Below are 15,522 nucleotides of genomic sequence, written 5' to 3'. Positions count from 1 at the left end.
TTGGCTCCCTTCCTGTTTACCCTGTATACCTCAGACTTCAGATACAACACTGAGTCATGTCGTCTGCAGAAATTCTCTGATGGCTCAGCAATAGTTGGATGTATAAAGGGGGGGGGGCAGTAGGGTGAATACAGGACTCTGGTGGAGGACTTTGTCAAATGGTGCAAGCTGAATCATCTGCAGCTGAACATCAGTAAGACAAGTGATGGGCTTTAGGAAGACTAAGCCTGCACTGCTCACTGTTACTATTGCTGGTGAGGACCTACCAGTACGTGGGGGTGCACCTGGATGACAGACTTGAGTGAAGCACCAACACAGGCTGTGTACAAGAAGGGCCAGAGTCACCTCTACTTCCTGAGGAGACTGAGGTTCTTTGGAATGTGCAGGCCTCTCCTTCACATGTTCTACCAGTATGGTGTTGCCAGTAAAATCTTCTGTGTGGTGGTGTGCTGGGGTAATGATATCAACATGGGTGATGCCAACAGGCTTAATAAACTGATCAGAAAAGCTGGCTTTGTTATAGGAGTCAAACTGATACACTGGAGGCTGTGGTAGAACAAAGGACCCTTCGGAAAATCTGACAGCTTCCCACCCTCTGCATGCCACCTTGACTAAACAGAGGAACATTTTCAGTAATAGACTAAGAGAACTGTACTGCTTCAAAGAGCGCTCTATGAGGTCATCCTTACCCTTGGCTATTAGGCTGTATAATGAGTCAACCCATAACCGGGGAAGGGAGGACCCCCTCCTGTTAGTCTGTTTGAAGTAGCTTATTTTTTATTCTTTCTTACTTATATTTGTATGTAACACTCAGGCTCGATTAACTCATGTTCGTCTAGGGAAAGCTGCCGTCTGCCCCTCCAAACAGTGTAATCACATTTGTGTGGATGGTGTGTAATGCACGCCGGTACAACCCACAATGTAAAATATCAGACAGTGCACAATGTGCGATTAAATGATTACACTTTATAACTCTGACTTTGGCTAAAGGGTTAACAGAGAAGCAGAATATAAAAGAAAAAGAAAAAGGCGCCACTTTTAATAAAATAGTTGGTGCACAAATAAATCGTTGGAGCTCATGAGCAGGTATTCATCCACCAAACAATCTCCTCCGAACACCTCGACCCTCAGCCTGGGACCAACCACGGCACTCTACCAGAGGGCTTCCCGCACGTCCTTCCTCTTGGGGTACTGATTGTGTATGATCAGCCATGATCACAGTGAATGGCAGTGCTGGCTAGAAGGGCTGAATGGCCTACTCCTGCACCTACTGTCTATTGTCTATTGCTTCTCCTTGCTGAACTTCCCCACGCACCAACTCCAGTTCCTACACATACAGACAGAACATCCCCGTTATCTATAATTATAACCCAAACATTTCAGCTACAGAGAACATTACCTCATAGTTAGCATTACAGAGAAGCCATTTTATTATCAGCAGTTTGCAGTTAATATTACTGAGAACCCTACATGTATATCTGTGCACTTGTAATACTAGTGTGACACTGTAATTTCTTTAGGGATCAATAAAATACCTATTTTTCTATCATCCAGGTGCCTCTCTGAGAGGATCTTGAATATCCCTGATGTATCTGCCTCCACCACCACTCCTGGCAGGACATTCCACATACTCACCACTTTGTGTATCTTATACTCGCTGGAATTTAGAAGATTGAGGGGGGGGATCTTATTGAAACATATAAAATTCTAAAGGGATTGGACAGGCTAGATGCAGGAAGATTGTTCCCGATGTTGGGGAAGTCCAGAACGAGGGGTCACAGTTTAAGGATAAAGGGGAAGCCTTTTACGACCGAGATGAGGAAAAACTTCTTCACACAGAGCATGGTGAATCTGTGGAATTCTCTGCCACAGGAAACAGTTGAGGCCAGTTCATTGGCTATATTTAAGAGGGAGTTAGATATGGCCCTTGTGGCTAAAGGGATCAGGGGGTATGGAGAGAAAACAGGTACAGGGTTCTGAGTTGGATGATCAGCCATGATCATACTGAATGGCGGTGCAGGCTCAAAGGGCCGAATGGCCTACTCCTGCACCTATTTTCTATGTTTCTATTAATAAATACTTGCCTCTTATCAACAACACTGATGATGAGTGAAGTCCAGGCACTTTTACATGTTAACAAAACATCATGTGTCTTTGAGGGAGCACAAACTGGTCGTCATTGAGGGATCAGCAGGGATGAGCAGTTTCAAGTTCCTGGATGTCAACATCTCTGAGGAGTGGGCTCTACTGCACAGGATCGAAAGAAGCACTAGAAAGCTGTAAAATTAGTACATGGCCTATCAGCGGCATCAATAGAACTTTACCAAGGAGGATTTCTTGCAGGTTGGTGGGGGTTATTTAAAAAGGGAGCTTCGAGAGCGTTAGTCCATTGTACGTGGCCTAATAGCGGCTATAAACGGAGCACCAATCGGGAGTTAGCAGAGAAGGTTCAGACATACAAGTGAGACACTGCCTAGTGGAGCGGTCATCAACGGAGTGATCTGAGGCAGAGTGGTAGGGCTTTGGCTCATTCGACGATAGCGGGTCAAGGCGAGGTAATTTACCTGTGAGGAATAGGAACAGGAAGTATGTCTGTGAGGCTGGTGTCACTACATGAAGGATGCGGAGGAGATATACAAGGATGTTGCCTGGATTGGGGAGCATGCCTTATGAGAATAGGTTGAGGGAACTCGTCCTTTTCTCCTTGGAGCAATGGAGGATGAGAGGTGACTTGATAGAGGTGTATAAGATGATGAGAGGCATTGATCATGTGGAAAGTCAGAGGCTTTTTCCCAGGGCTGAAATAGCTAGCACAAGAGGGCACAGTTTTAAGGAGCTTGGAAGTAGGTACAGAGGAGATGTCAGGGGTAAGTTTTTTACGCAGGGAGTGGTGAGTATATGGAATGGGCTGCCGGCAACGGTGGTGGAGGTGGATATGATAAGGTCTTTTAAGAGACTCCTGGATAGGTACACGGAACTTAGAAAAATAGAGGGCTATGGGTAACCCTAGGAAATTTCTAAAGTAAGTACATGTTCGGCATAGCATTGTGGGCCAAAGGGCCTATATTGTGCTGTAGGTTTTCTATGTTTCTATGTTAGTCAGCTCCACCATGGGTACTAGCCTCCATAGTGTCCAGGACATCTTCAAGGAGCAGTGCCTCAGAAAGGTGACATCCATCATTAAGGACCCCCATCACCCAGGACATGCCCTCTTCTTATTATAACATCAGGAAGGAGATACAGAAGCCTGAAGGCACACAGTCAGCAAATCATGAGCAGCTTCTTCCCTCTGCCATCTGATTCCTAAATGGACATTGAACCCATGAACCACTACCTCACTTCTTATTATTTGTGTTTTTGCATGTTTTTCATTTAACAATTTTATATAATGGGTACTTTTCTATATTTATCATGTACAAATTTCACGATGTATGCCAATGATATTAAACCTGATTCTGAGATCTGTCCAGGGTCCAACATACTGATGCAATTACAAAGAAGGCATATCAGTGGCTGTATTTCATTCGGAGAGATAAGGGGACTTGGTATGTCACCAAAAACACTGGCAAATTTCTATAGAAGTACTGTAGAGAGTATTCCAACTGGTTGCATCACCTACTGTTATGGGGCCTCCAATGCACATCGGGAAAAGCTGTAAAAAGTTGTAAACTCAACCAACTCCATCATAGGCACAAACCTCGCCAGCATCACGAATACCTAGAAAATGCAATGATGGCATCCATTATTCAGGACACCCACCACCCAGGACAAGCCCTCTTTTCATTCCCACTATTAGGGAGGTGAAACAGGAACCTGAAGACACAGACTCAATGTTTCAGGAACACCGTCCTTCACTCTGTCATCCGATTTCTCTTTTTTTTAAACTTTTTTTATTAATAGTTACAGAATAAAAGTGTGTGAAAAAGAAAATATGTGTTACCCATCCCCCCTCCCCTTAACCCCTCCCCCTTAACATCCCTATTGAAAGAAAAAAGAAAGAAAGAAAAAAAAAGGAATGCCTGGATATTAGAAGATCCCCACATGCTCCACGGTGTTCGTAATAACTTTAGTATATATATTTATTTCTTTCCCCAAGTAACCAATTATTTCATCTTCAGAGCGCCTATATATTCAATCCTGTCTTTTGTAAATAAGGGTGCCAAATTTTCAAAAATGTTTCATATTTATCTCTTAAATTATAAGTAATTTTTTCAAGTGGAATACAGCCATAAATTTCTTTCTTCCACCAATCTATACTTAAATATGTATCCGATTTCCAAGTAACTGCAATAGCTTTTTTGGCTACTGCCAATGCAATTTTTATAAATTCTTTCTGATATTTATTCAATTTGGATATCGGTTTTGTCCCTTCAATATCACCTAGTAAAAGTAATATTGGATTATGTGGAAGTTGTATTCCAATAATTTGTTCCAGAAAAACTCTTAAATTTGTCCAAAAAGGTTGAATTTTAGAACAAGACCAAGTAGAATGTAAAAAAGTACCAATTTCTTGGTTATATCGGAAACACTGATCAGATAAAATTGGGTTCAATTTATTTATTTTTTGCGGTGTAATATATAGTTGATGTAAAAAATTGTATTGCACTAATCTTAATCGGACGTTTATTGTATTTGTCATACTCTCAAGACATAGTCTTGACCAATTTTTTTCTTCAATTTTAATATTCAAATCACTTTCCCATTTTTGTCTTGACTTATGGACTCCTTGTTTAATTGCCTGTTTTTGAATCAAATTATACATACAAGAGATAAATTTTTTAGTCTTTCCTTTTTGAATTAAAGTTTCTATTTCATTGGGTTTCGGTAATAACATTGTTTGACCTAACTTTTCTCTTAAATAAGCCCTTAGTTGAAAGTAACAAAAAAGAGTGTTGTTTGATACTTTATATTTATTCTTTAATTGATCGAATGACATTAATATACCTCCTTCAAAACAATCTCCTATATATCTAATCCCCTTTTGAAACCAATTATATAAAAGTTGATTATCCATTGTAAAAGGAATAAGTCTATTTTGAATTAAAGATCTCTTTGCTAATAAGGATTTCTTTGTCTCATCGTCAACATTTATCTTATTCCATAAATCAATCAAATGTTTTAATATAAGAGATTCTTTCTTTTCCCGTATCCATTTAGATTCCCATTTATATATAAAGTCTTCTGGTATGTTTTCTCCTATTTTATCTAGTTCTATTCTGATCCATGCCGGTTTATCTTTCTCAAAAAAAGATGCAATAAATCTAAGTTGATTTGCTTTATAATAATTCTTAAAATTTGGAAGTTGTAACCCTCCGAGCTCAAATTTCCATGTCAATTTTTCCAACGATATTCTTGACATCTTACCTTTCCAAAGAAACTTCCTCACATATTTATTCAGCTCTTGAAAAAACTTCTGGGGTAATTGTATTGGTAGTGATTGAAATAAGTATTGTAATCTAGGGAATATATTCATTTTTATGGTATTTACTCTACCTACTAATGTTATTGGTAATACCATCCATTTATCAAGATCTTCTTGAATTTTTTTCAATAGTGGTAAATAATTTGTATAAGTTCTTTATGTCATTATCAACTCTTATACCTAAATATTTTATACCATTTGCCGGCCATCTAAATTGGGTTATTAATCGACATTGATTATAATCTCCTTTAGTAAGAGGTAAAATTTCACTTTTATCCCAATTTATTTTATAACCTGATATTTTCCCATATTCTTCTAATCTATAGGATAATTTACGCAACGAGTGCAATGGGTTTGTTAGATAAAGCAGAACATCATCAGCAAATAAGTTAATCTTGTATTCTTCCTGATTAACTCTGAAACCCTTAATATCTGGGTCCATTCTAATCAATTCAGCTAATGGCTCTATCGCCAACACAAATAAAGCAGGTGATAATGGACAACCTTGCCTAGTTGACCTTGTTAACTGAAATGGTGTTGAAATTTGACCATTTGTCACTACTTTAGCTTTGGGATTAGTATTTAAGGTTTTAATCCATTTTATAAAAGATACTCCTAATCCATATTTTTCCAATACCTTAAATAAAAAATCCCATTCCAATCTATCAAATGCTTTTTCTGCATCTAAAGCAACTGCCACGCTCATTTCCTCCCTCTTCTGCGCTAAATGAATTATACTAAATAAGCGAGTTACATTATCTGCTGATTGTCTATTTTTAATAAATCCTGTTTGATCCATATGTACTAATTTTGGTAAGCATTTAGATAATCTATTAGATAAGATTTTTGCTATTATTTTATAATCAGTGTTTAATAAAGAAATAGGTCTATATGATGATGGCTTTAAAAGATCTCTATCTTTTTTTGGCAATACTATTAAAATAGCTGTCGAAAAAGATTCTAGAAGTTTATGCGTTCTTTCCGCTTGGTGTATTAACTCCATAAAAGGAGGAATTAATAAATCTTTAAATTTTTTATAGAATTCAGGCGGAAAACCATCTTCTCCTGGAGATTTATTACTTTGAAGTGATCCTAGGGCTTCTTCGACCTCTTTCAATGTAAAAGGCATATCTAATCCCTTCTGTTCTTCCGTATTTAATTTTGGAAGAGTTATTTGTGATAAAAACCTTTCTATCTTGGCATTGTCATTTTGTGATTGTCATCCGATTTCTGAATGGACAATGAACTCATGTACACTAACTCACTATTTCTGTTTCTTTTACTCTTTTTGTGCTACTTATTTAATTTTATATACATATATATTTTCGTATTGTAATTTGTAATTTTATATTATGCATTGCACTGTACTGCCACAGAACAACAAATTTCATTTCAAATGCATTTCAAATGATTCTGAAAACTTCAGCTTTCAGTTCACTGATAATGAGAGAACTCCAATATTTTTACACGTTAAGGAAACATCTTGCAACCAAATGCCACACTGAAATGCAGCTGTGATCATATAACCATATAACAATTACAGCACTGAAACAGGCCATCTCGGCTCTTCTAGTCCGTGCTGAACGCTTACTCTCACCTAATCCCACTGACCTGCACTCAGCCCATAACCCTCCATTCCTTTCCTGTCCATATACGTATCCAATTTTGCTTTAAATGACAATACTGAACCTGCCTCTACCACTTCTACTGGAAGCTCATTCCACACAGCTACCACTCTCTGAGTAAAGAAATACCCCCTCATGTTACCCTTAAATATTTGCCCCCTAACTCTCAACTCATGTCCTCTTGTTTGAATCTCCCCTACTCTCAATGGAAAAAGCCTATCCATGTCAACTCTATCTATCCCCCTCGTAATTTTAAATACCTCTATCAAGTCCCCCCTCAACCTTCTACGCTCCAAAGAATAAAGACCTAACTTGTTCAACCTTTCTCTGTAACTTAGGTGCTGAAACTCAGATAACATTCTAGTAAACCTTCTCTGTACTCTCTCTATTTTGTTGATAACTTTCCTATAATTCAGTGACCAGAACTGTACACAATACTCCAAATTCGGCCTTACCAATGCCTTGTACAATTTTAACATTACATCCCAACTCCTATACTCAATGCTCTGATTTATAAAGGCCAGAACACCAAAAGCTTTCTTCACCACCCTATCCACATGAACAAAATTCATGATCCCTCACTTAAAAAGAATGTGGGTCTCCAGAGAACGGGATAAAAATTATTGTGACCCATCTCTGCAATCACAATGTTCAAATAATACTTTGAGGATGAACTCAAGTGTTAAGAAAAATCTAGCTGTCTCAGAAAAATAGGAAGTGTTAAGAGTGTTGAGAGGTTTTATTTATTTTGAGATACCCTTCCGGCTCACCGAGCTGCGCTGCCAGCAAGCCACCGATTTAACGCTACTTTACAATGATCAATTGACCACCTAACCGGTGTGTCTTTGGACTGTGGGAGAAAACTGGAGCATCTGGAGGAAACCCATGCACTCATGTGAAGGACTGTACAAACTCCTTCCAGGTGACGCCGGAATTGAACCCCTAGTTCTGATGCTCTGAGCTGCAATAGCATCACACTTTGCTACCATCTGACAGTACAGCAGAGCAACAGGCCATTCAGCCCACAATGAAAAAGCTTTGGTGAAGTATCAAGTCAGATTTTGGAACCCGCAACTTCAATCCAGGTGGGAAGTCGCTGTCCATGGTAGGTAAACTCAAAGGTCTTAAGGTGGGTAAGTCACCTGGACCAGATGGACTACATCCTAGAGTCCCAAGAGAGGTTGCTGAAGAGATAGCAGACGCATTGGTCATGATCTTTCAGGAATCACTTGATTCTGGCATGGTCCTGGAGGACTGGAAGATTGCAAATGTCGCTCCACTCTTTAAGAAGGGAGGAAGGCAAACAAAAGGAAATAGGCCAGTTAGCCTAACCTTAGTGGTTGGGAAAGTATCGGTGTCTATTATCAAGGATGAGGTTTCAAGGTACTTGGAGACTAATGATAAAATAAGTCAAAGTCAGCATGGTTTCTGTCAAGGGCAATATTGCCTGACAAATCTATTAGAGTTCTTCGAGGAAGTAACAAGCAGGGCGGACAAAGGAGAGGCAGAGGATGTCCTTATTTGGATTTTCAGAAAGCGTTTGATAAGATGCCACACATGAGGCTGCTTAACAAGATAAAATCCTATGGTGTTACAGGAAAAATACTGGCATGGATAGAGGAATAGCTGACAGGCAGGAGGCAGTGAGTGGGAATAAAAGGGGCCTTTTCTGGTTGGCTGCTGGTGACTAGTGGTTTTCCTCAGGGGTCGGTATTGAGACAGCTACTTTTCACATTGTTTGTCAGTGATTTAGATAATGGGATTGATGGCGTGGAAAAGTTTGCGGATGATACGAAGATGAGGAAGCAATGCGATTACAGCAGGTCTTAGACAAATGGAAGAATGGGCAAAAATGTGGCAGATGGAATACAGTGTTGAAAAATGTATGATAATGGATTTTGGTAAAAGGAACAATGGTGTGGACTATTATCTAAATGTAGCGAAGATTCAAACATCAGAGGTGCAGAGGGACTTAGGAGTCCTCATGCAAGACTCCCAGAAGGTTCATTTACAGGTGTAGTCTGTGGTAAAGAAGGCAAATACAATGTTGGCATTTATTTCAAGGGGAATAGAATATAAAAGGAAGGAGATAATGCTGAGCCTTTATAAGGCACTAGTCAGGCTGTGCTTAGAGTATTGTCAACAGTTTTGGGCCGCATATCTTAGAACGGATGTGTTGTCATTGGAGGGAGTTCAGTGGATGTTCATGAGGATGATTCCGGAAATGAAGGGATTAACATATGAGGAGCTTTTGGCAGCTTTGGGCCTGTACTCACTGGAATTTAGAAGAATGAGGGGAGGATCTCATTAAAACCTACTGAATGTTGAAAGGACTAGATAGGGTGGATGTAGCGAGGATGTTTACTCTGGTGGGGTATCCAGATCTAGAGGGCACAGCCTAAAAATTGAGGAGTGACCCTTTAGAACAGAGGTAAGGAGTAATTTTTTTAGCTAGAGAGTAGTAAATCTGTGGAATGCTCTGCCACAGACTGTGGAGGAGGCCATATCCCGTAATATATTTAAGGTGGAAGTTGATAGTTTCCTAATTGGCAAATGCATCAAAGGATATGGGTGAGAAAATAGGTGTCTGGGGTTGAGTGGGATTCCGGATCAGCCATGATGGAATGACAGAGCGGACTCAATGGCTGAATGGCCTAATTCTGCTCCTATGCATTATGGTCTTATGGTCTAAAGACGTACTGGTTACAGTTAGTGAGTTGTGGACATGTTGTATTGGTGCCAGTAACATGGCAATATGCTCTCTTTTCATTTCTGTCATCAGGTAGGAGGTACAGGAGACTGAAGGCACACACTCATCAATTCAGGAAAAGCTTCTCCCCTCTGCCATGGACATTGAACCCATAAACACTACCTCACTGCTTTTTTTTCTTATTTTGCTCTCTTTTTGCACCTTATTGTATTTTTAACATATATTTTATTGTAATTATATAATTTTTATTATTATGTATCACACTGCACTGCTGCTGTAAAACAAGTTTCATGAAATATACCAGTGATAATAAACCTGATTGTGTTTCTGAATCACAGACTTACCTGAAGACACTCATTCCAAGTTTCAGGAACAGATTCTTCCCTCCAGATATCAGATGTCCGAATGGACATTGAATACCTGAACGCTGCGCTTTAAAGATTTACTGTCCAGGTATACTGCTCCACAGAATCTGCCTCCTCATACTTCAACTCCCCTTGTCCATTCCCTTCCCACCTACAGCTGAACACCTGGCATGCCTCCACTATTTTCACATCTTCCAATGTATTGTTGGTAGTGTGGCCGAGCGGTCTAAGGCGCTGGATTTAGGCTCCAGTCTCTTTGGAGGCGTGGGTTCCAATCCCACTACTGCCAGTGAAATCTCTTCTAGGGTGGCATGATAGCGGTTAGCATAATCAGCGACCCAGATCCTTTCTATGAGCCCTTGGCTCAACAGGGCAGGGAACTGAAGAGGAGGGCAGGAGTAATATGGGACTCTCTAGTCAGGGAGACAGATAGGCGATTCTGTTGAGGTGTAAAAGAAATATGGACAGTAGTTTGCTTCCCAGGTGTCAGGGTCCATGACATTTCTAAACACATCCACAATATTCTGAAAAGGGAGCGTGAGCAGCCAGAAGTTGTGGTACATTTTGGTACCAACGACATAGGTAGAAAAAGGGAGGAGGTCCGGAAAACAGAATATAGGGTGTTAGGAAGGAAGCTGAGAAGCAGGACCTCAAGGGTAGTAATCTCTGGATTGCTACCTGTGCCAAGCAACAGTGAGGATAGAAATTGAATGAGATGGCAGATAAATGCATGGCTGAAGGATTGGTGTAGGGGGCAAGGATTCAGATTTCTGGATAATTGGGACCTCTTCTGGGGCAGATGGGACCTGTACAAAAGGAAAGGGTTGCACTTGAATTCAAGAGGGACTAATATTCTGGTGGCATGTTTACTAGAGAGCTGTTGGGAGTGGTTTAAACTAATATATCGGGGATGGGAACCAGGATGAAAGACCTAAGGATGAGCCAGCAGGCTTACAAGTAGATGATGGATGTAACATGAATGTAAGGAAGGACAGGCCAGTGATTGGGTACAAATGCAGACAGAACAAAGAGTTAAATTGTACCACAGAGGCAAAATTCAAAAGGGTGAAGAATACAGGACTGAAGGTGCTGTATTTAAATGTGTGTTGCATTCGGAATAAGGTGGATGAACTCGTGGCGCAATCAGAGATTGGTCAGTATGATGTTGTAGGCATCACTGAGGCCTGGGTGAAAGAAGGCCATAGTTGGGAGCTTAACAACAAAGGATATAGTTTGTATCAAAAGGGCAGGCAGGAGGGCATAGACGGTGGTGTGGTTCTGTCGGTAAGAGATGGAATTACATCTTTATAATGAGATGGCATAGAGTCAGAGAATTTTGAATCTTTGTGGGTGGAGTTGAGAAATTGCAAGGATAGAAAAACCATTATGGGAATCGTATATAGGCCTCCAAATAGCCAAGATGTGGAGTTGCGATTGCAAAAGGAGCTGGAAAAGGCATGTAATAAGGGTAATGTCACAATTGTAATGGGGGCTTCAATATGCAGAGGATTGGGAAAAATGGGTTGGTGTCAGATTGCAAGAGAGGATATTTGTTGAATGCCTATGAGATGGCTTTTTCGAGCAGCTTGTGGTTGAGCCTAATCAAGGAAAGGCTGTCTTAGTTTGGGTGTTGTGTAATAACCCAGATCTTATGAGGGATGTTAATGTAAAGGAACATTTAGGAGGCAGTGATCATAATATGATTGAATTCATACTGCAATTTGAACAGGAGAAGCATAAGTCAGATATATCAGTATCACCATGGAATAAAGGGAATTACAGAGGCACGAGAGAGGAGTTTGCCCAGGTGGATTGGAGGAGGATACAGGTGGGGATGACGGCAGAGCCGAGATGGCTGAAGTTTCTGGGAATAGTTCACAAGGCACAGGACAGATATGTCCCACAGAAGTAGTTCTCAAATGGCAGGGATAGACAACTACGGCTGACAAGGGAAGCTAAGGATGGCATAAAAACCAAGGGAAGGGCATATAAGGTAGCATAAGTGAGTGGGAAGTTGGATGATTGGGAAGGTTTTGAAATCCAACAAAAGGCTACAAGAAGGACAAAGATGAAATATGAGGGCAAACAAGCCAATAAAATAAAGCAGGATACCAAAAGTTTTTTTCAGTTATATAAAGAGTCAAAGAGAGGTGGGAATTGGTATTGGATCAGTGGAAAATGATGCTGGTGAGGTAGTAAAGGGAGACAAATAAATGGCAGATGAACTTAAATGCTAACTTTGCATCTGTCTTCACTGTGGAAGACACTAGCTGTGTGCCAAAGGTCCTTGAGTATCAGGGAGCAGGAATGAGTGTCATGGTTATTACAAAAGAAAAAGTGCAGACAAGCTCAAAGGACTTAAGGTGGAATAGTCACCTGGACCAGATGGACTACATCCCAGAGTCCTGAGAGAGGTTGCTGAAGAGATAACGGATGCATTGGTCATGATCTTTCAAGAATCACTTGATTCTGGCATGGTCCTGGAGGACCGGAAAATTGCAAACGTCACTCACTCCCAAAGGGAGGAAGGCAAAAGAAAGAAAATTATAAGCTCGTTCAGTGGTTAGGAAAGTGTTGGAGTCTATTATTAAGGATGAGGTTTTGGGGCACTTGGAGACTAGTGGCAGTATTGGTCAAGTTCAGAATGGATTCTGTAAAAGGGAATCTTGCCTGGCAAGAGTTCTTTGAAGAAATAACAAGCAGGGCGGACAAAGGAGAGGCAGTGGATGTCATTTACTTGGATTTTCAGAAGGCATTTGATTAGGTATCACACATGAGGCTGCTTAATAAGATAAAATCCTATGATGTTACAGGAAAGGTACTAGCATGGATAGAGGAAGGGCTGACAGGCCGGAGGCAGTGAGTGGGAATGAAAGGGGCCTTTTCTGGTTGGCTGCCAGTGACTAGTGGTGTTCATCAGGGGTCAGTTTTGGGACGGCTACTTTTCACATTGTTTGTCAATGATTTGGATAGTGGAATTGATGGCTTTGTGGCAAAGTTTGTGGACAATACAAAGATAGGTGGAGGGGTCGGTAGTGCTGAGGAAGCAATGCAATTACAGCAGGACTTAGACAAATTGGAAGAATGGGCAAAAAAGTGGCAGATGGAAAACAGTGTTGGGAAATGTATGATAATGTATTTTGGCAAAAGGAACAATAGTGTGGACTATTATCTAAATGGAGAGAAAATTCAAACAGGTACAGAGGGACTTGGGCATCCTCGTGCAAGACTCTCAGAGGGTTCATTTACAGGTTGAGTCTGTGGTAAAGAAGGCGAATACAATGTTAGCATTCATTACAAGGGGAATAGAATATAAAAGGAAGGAAATAACACTGAGCCTTTATAAGGCACGAGTCAGGCCCCACTTGGAGTATTCTCAACAGTTTTGGGCCCCATATCTCAGAAAGGATGTGTTGTCATTGGAGGGAGGCCAGTGGAGGTTCACAAGGATGATTCTGGGAATGATGGGGTTAATATATGAGAAGCTTTTGGCAGCTTTGGGCCTGTACTCACTGGAATTTAGTTTAATGTATGGGGATCTCATTGGAACCTACTGAATGATGAAAAGACTGGATAGGGTGGATGTGGAGAGGATGCTTCCTACAGCAGAGGTATTGAGATCACAGCCTCAAAACTGAGGAACAGCCTTTTAGAACAGAGGTAGGAGGTTTTTTGCCAGAGAGCAGTGAATCTGTGTAACGCACTGCCACAGACTGCGGTGGAGGCCAAGTCTATGGGTATAGTTAAGGCAGAAGTTGATTGTTTCCTGATCAGTCAGGGCATCAAAGGATATGGCGAGAAGGCAGGTGTATGGGGTTGAATGGGATCCAGGATCAGCCATGACGGAACGGCGGAGCAGACTCGATGTGGGGGGGTATGGCCTAATTCTGCTCCTATGTGTGATGGTCTTATGGTCTATACAATTTGCGTTCTTAACTGCCCTATCACCCTGCGCAGCCACTTTCAAGGAGCTATGAAGTTGTCTCTCTGCTCAGCAACACCATTCAGGATCTTGCCCTCAACAGTGTATGGTCTCCTTGCATTTACCCTACTGAGGTGCAGCACCTCACATTTATCTGGGTTAACCTCCATCTGCCATTTCTCTTTTCATATCTGCAACTGATCCACACTGCACTGTATTCTTTGCCGGTCTTCTACACTATCCACAACTCTACCAACCTTGGTATCATATGCAAATTTACAATCCCATCCATCTACATTTTCACCCAGGTCATTAATATACCTCATAGACAGCAGAGGTCCCAACACTGATCCCTGTGGAACTCCACCGATTACAGACCTCCAGCTCAAATGTTCCTTCAACCACAACCCTCTGTCTTCTCTGTGCAAACCAGTTGTGCATCCAAACAGCCAATTTGCCACGGACCCCATGCATCCTAATCTTCTGGATTTGCTTCCCTTGAGGGACTTTGACAAAATCCATGTAGACAACATCCACTGCCCTACCCTCATCAATCTCTCTTGTCACTTGTCAAAAAACAAAAATGTTATTAAGGCACGACTTGCCACTCACAAAGCCGTGCTGCCTCACTCTAACTAGGCCATGAGTTTCCAAATGCTCATATATCTGATCCCTAATAATTTTCTCCAGCAATTTCCCTACAACTGATGTGAGACTCACTGGTCTATAGTTCCCAGGATTTTCCCTTGTTCCCTGCTTAAATAGAGGTACAACACCAGCCACTCACCTGTGGCTCAAGAGTACGGGTTAGGGTTAGTAATTGCTACATTGGTGCCGGAAACATGGCAAAGCTTGCAGGCTGCTCCCAGCATAACACTCGGAATGTGTTGGTCATCGACGCGAACGCCACATTTTACTGTACGTTTCGATGTATATGACAAATAAAGGTAACCTTTAATCTTTGGCCGAGCTAGCAGGTTAAACATTTACCTTTCGTTTGCTTTTCGTACCGTCTTCATTTTCCATTTACTTTCATTTTCTTCTCTGTTTTCAACTGTGAGGTCAACTGTTTCCTGTGGTGACTAAAAGTACACATCCATTTAACTCCATTAGCATGAAGGAATACATCAATGAAGCATTCAGAGTTTGTGGCCTGGAGTTCAGGGTCCTGCCATGGGATAGTCCTGGGGTTGATACTGAAAATCAAAGCCAGAAGGTTGAATGGAGGCCTGGATGTCGAGGCCGAAGCCCGGGTCTACGATCTGTTCCACTGCAGAAATCAGAGAGGCCTGTTGTCCTGTCCGTCTGTGTGGGTGGGAGGGAGGAAAAGACTTGTTTTGTTGTTTGTTGTGTTTCAGTTTATTTATTTATTTAGAGATACAGCACAGAACAGGCCCTTCCAGCCCCACAAAGCTGCATTGCCCAGCAACCTACTTATTTAACCCTAGTCTAATCACAGGACAATTTACAATGATCAA

At 41.2% G+C, this 15,522-nt stretch overlaps 1 non-coding gene across 1 annotated transcript; it reads left to right on the top strand.

Moving 5' to 3' along the window:
- The first annotated feature begins 10,329 nt into the window (after positions 1 to 10,329).
- trnal-uag (transfer RNA leucine (anticodon UAG)) lies at positions 10,330 to 10,411 on the top strand. The gene has a single exon. It is a non-coding gene; the product is annotated as a tRNA-Leu (tRNA).
- The last annotated feature ends 5,111 nt before the right edge of the window (positions 10,412 to 15,522 follow it).

This window comes from Hemitrygon akajei, chromosome 1 (genome assembly GCF_048418815.1).
Source record: "Hemitrygon akajei chromosome 1, sHemAka1.3, whole genome shotgun sequence".
Lineage (NCBI taxonomy): Eukaryota > Metazoa > Chordata > Chondrichthyes > Myliobatiformes > Dasyatidae > Hemitrygon > Hemitrygon akajei.
The sequence above is the reverse complement of the archived record's forward strand: the minus strand, read 5'-3'. Positions and strand labels throughout refer to the sequence as shown.